Here is a 10,468-nt window from a genome sequence, read left to right as displayed (position 1 = left end):
GCTGGTGTCATGTTGTAAACAAACAATAGTGCTGGGCTCCTGGGTACTCGCCTGGCGACGCATCTTTCACGCCGGCCGACAACACCTCACGCTACCTGCTCTGCGTTTCTGTTTATATTGGTCTCCATCTACCCTATCCCAAATCGAACGTGTGCCCTGTTCCCAAGCTCTCTCAGAAACCAAAGAAAAGGAAGATACAAACCATATTAAATGTAATTAGGACAAGAAGTTAGATGTCAGCACATACAGCCACAGCAATTTGAATTTCTAAGCCTTATTGTAATATTCTGTCTCCTCAATCTCCTCTTATTTGAATATAATTTTCATATTGAATAAAAAGGAACACGACAAGGGCCTTACCGATTTTTAACGTAATACAACAGAAACTACTGGTTACTAGAGTGCTACAGCGCATTATTATTATTTCTTTCCTTTATCACACGTTATGTCTGGTTAAAAATGGAAAGTGACGCGGACCTTGATCAAGCGTGACTTCCTTTTAACTGTACGGTATATGTTACATTGGGTTTAGGAACTTTCGGGTAATTGAACATGTATCAATAATTACGGATTTCTGTAGTTGTATATATACGTTTGCATGTAGCTGTATTGCGTTGATGTACTGGTGGATATTGTCTGGTATGACTCCTGTAGTTGATAGTTGTTGTTGTTGTGGTCTTCAGTCCTGAGACTGGTTTGATGCAGCTCTCCATGCTACTCTATCCTGTGCAAGCCTCTTCATCTCCCAGTACCTACTGCAGCCTACATCCTTCTGAATCTGCTTAGTGTATTCATCTCTTCGTCTCCCTCTAGGATTTTTACCCTCCACGCTGCCCTCCAGTACTAAATTGCTGATCCCTTGATGCCTCAGAAGATGGCCTACCAACCGATCCCTTCTTCTAGTCAAGTTGTGCCACAACCTCCTCTTCTCCCCAATTCTATTCAATACCTCCTCATTAGTTATGTGATCTACCCATCTAATCTTCAGCATTCTTCTGTAGCACCACATTTAGAAAGCTTCTATTGTCTTCTTGTCTAAACTATTTATCGTCTATGTTTCACTTCCATACATGGCTACTCTCCATACAAATACTTTCAGAAACAACTTCCTGACCCTTGAATCTATACTCGATGTTAACAAAGTTCTCTTCTTCAGAAACGCTTTCCTTGCCATTGACAGTCTACATTTTATATCCTCTCTACTTCGACCATCATCAGTTATTTTGCTCCCCAAATAGCAAAACTCCTTTGCTGCTTTAAGTGTCTCATTTCCTAATCTAATTCCCGCAGCATCACCCGACTTAATTCGACTACATTCCATTATCCTCGTTTTTCTTTTGTTGATGTTCATCTTATATCTTCCTTTCAAGATACTGTCCATTCCGTTAACTGCTCTTCCAAGTCCTTTGCTGTCTCTGACAGAGTTACAATGTCATCGCCGAACCTCAAAGTTTTTATTTCTTCTCCATGGATTTTAATACCTACTCCGTAATTTTCTTTCGTTTCCTTTACTGCTTGCTCAATATACAGATTGAATAACATCGGGGATAGGCTACAACCCTGTCTCACTCCCTTCCCAACCACTGCTTCCCTTTCATGTCCCTCGACTCTTATAAGTGCCATCTGGTTTCTGTACAAATTGTAAATAGTCTTTCGCTCCCTATATTTTACCCCTGCCACCTTCAGAATTTGAAAGAGAGTATTCCAGTTAACATTGTCAAAAGCTTTCTCTAAGTCGACAAATGCTAGAAACGTAGGTTTGCCTTTCCTTAATCATTCTTCTACGATAAGTCGTAGGGTCTGTATTGCCTCACGTGTTCCAAAATTTCTACGGAATCCAAACTGATCTTCCCCAATGTCGGCTTCTACCAGTTTTTCCATTCGTCTGTAAAGAATTCGCGTTAGTATTTTGCAGCTGTGACTTATTTTCACATCTGTCAACACCTGCTTTCTTTGGGATTGGAATTATTATATTCTTCTTGAAGTCTGAGGGAATTTCGCCTGCCTCATACATCTTGCTCACCAGATGGTAGAGTTTTGTCAGGACTGGCTCTCCCAAGGCTGTCAGTAGTTCTAATGGAATGTTGATAGTATAATTGATATAATGTCAACTTTATCCTGATGCCACATGTCCTTGACTTTCTCAGCCAGTTAGATGTATTTTTCAATTTTTTCTCTTGTTATCTTCTGTATATTTGTTGTATTGCGTATGGATATTTCGATTAATTGTATTAATTTCTTCTTTTTATTGGCGAGTATGATGTCAGGTTTGTTATGTGGTGTTGTTTTATCTGTTATAATGGTTCTGTTCCAGTATAATTCGTATTCATCATTCTCCAGTACATTTTGTGGTGCATACTTGTATGTGGGAACGTGTTGTTTTATTAGTTTATGTTGCATGGCAAGTTGTTGATGTACTATTTTTGCCATATTGTCATGTCTTCTGGTGTATTCTGTATTTGCTAGTATTGTACATCCGCTTGTGATGTGATCTACTGTTTCTATTTGTTGTTTGCAAAGTCTGCATGTATCTGTTGTGGTATTGGGATCTTTAATAATATGCTTGCTGTAATATCTGGTGTTTATTGTTTGATCCTGTATTGCAATAATGAATCCTTCCGTCTCACTGTATATATTGCCTTTTCTTAGCCATGTGTTTGATGCGTCTTGATCGATGTGTGGCTGTGTTAGATGATACGGGTGCTTGCCATGTAGTGATTTCTTTTTCCAATTTACTTTCTTCGTATCTGTTGATGTTATGTGATCTAAAGGGTTGTAGAAGTGGTTATGAAATTGCAATGGTGTAGCCGATGTATTTATATGAGTGGTTGCTTTGTGTGTTTTGCTATTTTCTGCTCGTTGTATAAAGAATTTTCTTAAATTGTCTACCTGTCCTTAATGTAGGCTTTTTATGTCGATAAATCCCCTTCCTCCTTCCTTTCTGCTTAATGTGAATCTTTCTGTTGCTGAATGTATGTGATGTATTCTATATTTGTGGCATTGTGATCGTGTAAGTGTATTGAGTGCTTCTAGGTCTGTGTTACTCCATTTCACTACTCCAAATGAGTAGGTCAATATTGTTATAGCATAAGTATTTATAGCTTTTGTCTTGTTTCTTGCTGTCAGTTCTGTTTTCAGTATTTTATTATTATTATTATTATTATTATTATCATTTTTATTAGTTGCCATTTCTGTCATATCAGAAGCAAACAGACCAGGAATGTAGTGATTTACGAACAGTATGACTAAATTTTGTGTACACATTTTAATTTGTTTGACTTTACATGGCAGTGCGGGGTGTGGTTGAAGCAAGTGTCGCTAGGCAGATAGAGAAGTAATGCTGAGAAAGCTTCTTTTGTAACAAGTGTCTTCCCCTCGATGTTGATAGTTAGATTTCTTTTCTAAGAACGAGTTGTAGGTAGCTCTCGTTATGCACTGAGAATCGGTTCATCTCTCTTAAAACAGATGTATGAATGTACGCATATAAATGTTTGAATGTTCAACTGCTACTCCTAAACCACTGGATCGATTTCAACCAAACATATCATACATTATCTGGAAAGAAGTGCAGTGGGATAAAGAACACCTACCTCCGGTGGGTGTGATGGTGGTAGTGATGGGGATGGAAAAAGAGTGCTTCCTTGCTAAGAAATAGACTGAGAACTGCTTCTCCAATTGGATTTTCTGCAGGACCTGTTTGTTGTGGAGGTAATACCGTAATGTTTCGCTGGTGGTATACGGGCAGAGGTCCAGGCTCTGCAATGACAGGGATGGTCAAGCTATGAAGTGACAGAGGGGAGCAGCAGGCGGAGATATGGGCAGAACAGATGAAGAGGGAGGAAGAGGAGATGGACCTAGAAGGGATATGAGGAGATGGGCAGAGACAGAGGAAATGACAGAGAGAGGGGGAGGAAGAGATGGACAGTGATGGGGGAATAGGCAGAGAGAGAGTGTGGAAGGAGGAAGTATAGAGAGAAGGAGGAAATGGACAGAGAGATGTGGCGGGAGGGGATGGGCAGAGAGAGGAAGAGGAGGATATGAACAGAGAGAGGAGGGAGAAGGAGATGGAATAATTAAATACCTAGGCAATACTGGGTTTTCTGCTAGTCATTGTACAATGAAAGGGTTGTTAGAAATAAAGGAATTTAGCCCATGAAAACTAGCCCGAAGAAAGACAGCACAGGCCAATAAACATGCACAAGTTGAAAATAATTTTAACTGACGTTAGGCATACCTAATAAGAGTTAAATGAGTCTGGACGGTCTCTAGCTTGTGCTATTCTTCTGAGGGCCGAAAAACCACGAAATATTTGGACTTTTTTTCAGTTTCCATCTTATAACTCGAAAACGATACTTCCTACACAAAATTCTACAAACATCAGAATGAAAGAACATAAAATAATGCGTAGAATGATCTGATTAACTGTCTTAATCGGTTCAGCCGTTTTACCACTATCCGATCGTCGAAGATCAGCAATTTTTACCAACTCTGCGGAAAAATGAGTTATGCTCAAGTTCCAACACCTGCAACTCAAAAACGGCTATTCCAGGTGAAAAGTGTCATAGATGAAAATTGTAGAGCATTAAATCTGCGTAAGATGAGCTCCCAAATTTGTAAGTTCACTCACTCTTTTGCACTGATACAAGTAAAACGTGGAAGCATTCGAAGCGCTAAATTCCTGCTAAGACATTTTTGTAAAGTTAAATTACTTTTGAACTCCAAAACATCCACATTCGTCCAGATACTCAAATTTAACAACACTGATATGGAGAAATTCAGTAGTTTGATTCTCTTGACCAATTCGTTCAAGGAACGTCCATCATGTGCATTAGCACTGACTGGAGGGCGGAGGAGGGGGGGGGGGGGGGTTGATGACATCAACTGACAAGAGGCTTATGAAAAACGAAAAAAAAACCATGGAAAATATTCGAAGGAAAATCTTGTAGGAAGTGGAGCTCCTCTACTCCGACCCGCGAAGTGTACAGTTAAACAGAATGGTGGAACAATCCCTGCCAGCACAGATACGATTTTCCATAGGATCCCTTTCGATATGAAGTCATCACTAAAGCTCGAGTAATACTTCGCGTTTCAGGCGGCCTCATAGCCATTAACTCTTTTTGGTGATGACGGAGTAATGAACAAGTCAAGAAAATCATACAGCTTTAAACTGTTCAGGTCAGCCATTCTTAAAATTACAAGCAACACAAACTTCGCCTTGACGATGGGTTCCTCTTACACCGAGTTGTGTGGAATACTAAATGTCGTGTGACTAGGGCCTCCAGTGGGGTAGACCGTTCGCCGGGTGCAAGTCTTCCGATTTGACGCCACTTCGGTGACTTGCGCGGCGATGGGGATGAAATGATGATGATTAGGACACTTTTTTATTCACTAGCTGCTTATATTTTATGACCCACCGTCTAATTTCTTATGGTGGGTCGTATATTGCCACTTAGCCGCTGTGACTGGGTCCGGGGTCCGCAGTGACTGAAAGTAACACCACACCGGCTCCCGTCCCCACTCACACCGTTGCCCGTGTCCCGCCACGTGGAGGCGGGCTCTGTTTAGATCCATTTGATATCTTTTTTTTTGTGCAGCATTAGAAAAACTTATAACTAATACAAAATCAAGTAAGATATTAATAAACAAAACGAAATTAAATATTTAGAAAGAAGGAAGGAAGAGAACTGAGTAGAGAAGTGATAGGTATAATATGGCCCGTCACCTGGTTGTGGGCGGCGGCCCGGGTCTTGGAATGACCCTCAAGACGCTGGCCGTTGCTCACCATGCTTTTAACATCTACCATCCTAAAACCTACCTTAACTAGAAGAGATTAGGGTACGTTAAAGCTAGAAACTAAGACTAAGACCTCCATGTCCAGCTTGCTAAACTATTTACGATATACAATAGAGAGGTAACAGATTTTGTGCTTGGCTCAAAGTTGCTAATGAAAGGGTACTCGTGGTAAAAGTAATAAGGTAATGACGCTAACGGTTTGTGTTGAGCCTGCAAGGCTCCTAGTAGAGTACATCAGGCGCAAGCACCTCCCGGCCCCGCCGACAACACGACCTGAACGGTGGTTTTCCCCGATCTGCCATAGGTATCCGTCGGGTTGGGCTCAAAAGAGAGGAACCACAATTAAGATCCTTCCATCCAGGACGTGCGCCGCCTCTTACCAGGGGGGCGTAGGTCCCTTGAAGAGGTGCCCAACTTTAAGCTTCAGATGAGAAGTTCTTAGTATAGTGGAGGTTGAGGTATAGGCTGTGTAGGTTGGTTGTACAACCAGTTCACACTGAGCCAATGAGACTTACAATGATACGTGGTGTGGCAGTTAGCACCTTCCGACCCCGCCAGCAACACAGCCTGAGCGGTGGTTTTCCCCGATCTACCATAGGTATCCGTCGGGTTGGGCTCAAAAGAGAGGTACCACAATTAAGATCCTTCCATACAGACTGTGCGCTGCCTCTTAACGGAAGGTGTAGGTCCCTTGAAGAGGTACCTAGCTTTAAGCTCTTATTGGACATGGAGATGCTGTTAACTACACTCCTGGAAATTGAAATAAGAACACTGTGAATTCATTGTCCCAGGAAGGGGAAACTTTATTGACACATTCCTGGGGTCAGATACATCACATGATCACACTGACAGAACCACAGGCACATAGACACAGGCAACAGAGCATGCACAATGTCGGCACTAGTACAGTGTATATCCACCTTTCGCAGCAATGCAGGCTGCTATTCTCCCATGGAGACGATCGTAGAGATGCTGGATGTAGTCCTGTGGAACTGCTTGAAATGCCACTTCCACCTGGCGCCTCAGTTGGACCAGCGTTCGTGCTGGACGTGCAGACCGCGTGAGACGACGCTTCATCCAGTCCCAAACATGCTCAATGGGGGACAGATCCGGAGATCTTGCTGGCCAGGGTAGTTGACTTACACCCTCTAGAGCACGTTGGGTGGCACGGGATACATGCGGACGTGCATTGTCCTGTTGGAACAGCAAGTTCCCTTGCCGGTCTAGGAATGGTAGAACGATGGGTTCGATGACGGTTTGGATGTACCGTGCACTATTCAGTGTCCCCTCGACGATCACCAGTGGTGTACGGCCAGTGTAGGAGATCGCTCCCCACACCATGATGCCGGGTGTTGGCCCTGTGTGCCTCGGTCGTATGCAGTCCTGATTGTGGCGCTCACGTGCATGGCGCCAAACACGCATACGACCATCATTGGCACCAAGGCAGAAGCGACTCTCATCGCTGAAGACGACACGTCTCCATTCGTCCCTCCATTCACGCCTGTCGCGACACCACTGGAGGCGGGCTGCACGATGTTGGGGCGTGAGCGGAAGACGGCCTAACGGTGTGCGGGACCGTAGCCCAGCTTCATGGAGACGGTTGCGAATGGTCCTCGCCGATACCCCAGGAGCAACAGTGTCCCTAATTTGCTGGGAAGTGGCGGTGCGGTCCCCTACGGCACTGCGTAGGATCCTACGGTCTTGGCGTGCATCCGTGCGTCGCTGCGGTCCGGTCCCAGGTCGACGGGCACGTGCACCTTCCGCCAACCACTGGCGACAACATCGATGTACTGTGGAGACCTTACGCCCCACGTGTTGAGCAATTCGGCGGTACGTCCACCCGGCCTCCCGCATGCCCACTATACGCCCTCGCTCAAAGTCCGTCAACTGCACATACGGTTCACGTCCACGCTGTCGCGGCATGCTACCAGTGTTAAAGACTGCGATGGAGCTCCGTATGCCACGGCAAACTGGCTGACACTGACGGCGGCGGTGCACAAATGCTGCGCAGCTAGCGCCATTCGACGGTCAACACCGCGGTTCCTGGTGTGTCCGCTGTGCCGTGCGTGTGATCATTGCTTGTACAGCCCTCTCGCAGTGTCCGGAGCAAGTATGGTGGGTCTGACACACCGGTGTCAATGTGTTCTTTTTTCCATTTCCAGGAGTGTATTTATATATACGGTGCAATCTGTTTTTAGGATTTGTGTGACTTGTGCACCTCTTGTCGGTTGTTCCACTCTGTTCTTTGAATTTGACTTGGTTGACACTATGGATCATCCGCGCTGGACGCTTCAATATCTGTGTTGGTGCCCTGGTATGTATCTGTTTCTTCTTCACCACTCGTGGTGCTAATCATATCTGTATCCCCCTGGGCATCGTGACGTCTGTTTGGACCGACTTGCCTTCTGTAGGGTCTGTTGCGCAAGTATTCTATTTGTTGGATCTTCGAGATTTCGTCCGTTAGTTTGTTGAGTTCAGTCCACCTTTCCGGGTCGCGTATTATGGCATGTAGTTCGTTCTGTGTGTTCAGGCGATTTATGTGTACTGTGTGTCTTATGTTCGTGCGTTGTCCGCAGAAGAAGACAGTATGTTCAGGGGAACCTTCTTCCCCGCATGTGCATCTATTAGTCTGCTGCAGACTCACGCGGTACAGGTGCGTGGGATAAGGGCCATGTCCTGTGATGAAATGTGCCATACCGCAGCTGGGATCAATATGTTTTAGTTTTAGTCTTTCCCGGATGTCAGGGAAGAAGTTGTAGACACGGCGGCCCTTATCGCTGTTGGCCCACTCGCTCTGCCAGGTATCCACTCGCCATGCTCTGAGTTGGCGTGTTGTCTCAATCGGTACACCAGTGATCTGCCGAACCTGGTCTATTCTCCCCATCCTAAGCCAGTACATTGCTGCGCGGTACCTGATGGTGATATCTATGGGGAAAATTCCCATGACGACACATAGTGCGTCATTTGATGTTGTGTTGAATGCCCCTGTTGGTCGAAGTAGAACACTTCTTTGGCCTCGACGTACAATGGTTCTGTTGGTTGAGAGATTTAACCTGTGGGCCCACGTACTGACAGCAAAGCATAGTACTGACTCGAAGAGAACGCAATGGTATGTTCGTGTCACTGACAGGGGTAGTCTGAATTGTTCCGAATTTAGCCTAGCCAGTTTGTGTAGTATCTTTTCTGCTTTGTTTGTGCATATTCGCATGTGTTCGTGGAAGTTCAATCGTTCATCAATGTATACTCCTAGATAGCGTGTGACTGCTAGTCTTTTTATGTTTGTGTCCCTGATTTTGACTATTGGGTTCCTGCGCAGGGTACCCTCTAGCAATGTATAAGTTGTTTTCTTCTAGCTGGGCACGGTTATTTGCTGAAACTACGACGAGTAGATCATCAGCATAAGCGACAGCTCCATCTGTCAAGATGTGCTCCTCTAGTAACTGTAGGAGCGGTTCTATAACTATGTCCCAGAAGATGGGGCCGCAGATCGACCCTTGTGGACAGCCTTTTTTAATTCGTTTAATCACTTTCTGGTTGTCCATTTGCCAAACGACCGTTCTGTCTCTGCAGTAGTCCATGAAACTATTATACAGAGACTCCGGTACCTGCAGGTGTCTGAGCCTCTTGAACAAGGCCGGCCACCAGAGGTTGTCGAAGGCACCTGAGATGTCTATCATAATTGCAAGTGTGTATTTGGAGGGTGTGTCGTGTACTATTTGGAGTGCTCTGTTAATTGCGTCTTCTATAGATTTCCCTTCCCTGAAGCCGTATTGGTGTGGTGTCAGTCCCCGTAGTGTTCGGTGTGCTTGTAGTCTTTTGCAGAGTAGTTTTTCTTGTACTTTACCGAGTGTATTGATAAGGCAAATTGGTCTGTATGACTTGGGGTCTGATGGGTCTTTGTCTGGAGCCTTTTTGTTGATAACCGCCTTCGAAGTCTTCCACACTGCAGGCACACGGCCCAGCCTTAATGCATCGTTTAACAACGTTGTGAGAAACGGGGTGATCTGCGGTGCAATTTGTTTCAGTACCTCAGAGTGGATACCATCCGGTCCAGGCGCCTTTTTGTTTTTGAGTTCTGAGATCGCTGTCGTCACTTCTTCCTGCGCAAATGGACAGGTGACGGTTGGTGTGGTGTATACTGTGTCTACTTCGCGTCTCAGTGCTGCATGTTGTGGTGTGTCTGTGTCTGCGATGTCGTCGGGCAGGAGTTTGCTCAGCAGGAACTCCGCTGTGCGTCTCCAGCCCTTAGTCATCTCACCATCCTCCTGTCGCAGCGTTCCCAGAACCAGTGGGCTCTTAATTTTCTCTGTCACGATTTTGTATGGTTCCCCCCAAATGTTTAGTTGTGTTTGTGCTGCTACATGGCTGTTCCAATGGTCTTTCCTGGTCTTATTCAGCTCAAGTTTATATTTATCCTTGGCAAGCCGGTAGTCGTGTAGTCGTAATTGTCTTTCTCTATCTGAAATTGCTCGTTGGTAAAGTTTACGTTTTGAGTCTTGTTTGAGTCGTGTTAATTGTGTAGTTCAGGGAATATTTTGGTGTTTTGTCATTCTTTGTGTGGGTATGCAGGTGTTCTGTGTGTGTGTAATGATATCTGTCAGCATGTGTGCTCTGTAATCAACACTGCCGGTGATGTCTTGCGGTATGTGCTCATGTATTTTTTGTCTGACCCTGA

The sequence above is a fragment of the Schistocerca serialis genome, chromosome 5, assembly GCF_023864345.2.
Source record: "Schistocerca serialis cubense isolate TAMUIC-IGC-003099 chromosome 5, iqSchSeri2.2, whole genome shotgun sequence".
NCBI lineage: Eukaryota > Metazoa > Arthropoda > Insecta > Orthoptera > Acrididae > Schistocerca > Schistocerca serialis.
This window is presented reverse-complemented; position numbering follows the sequence as displayed.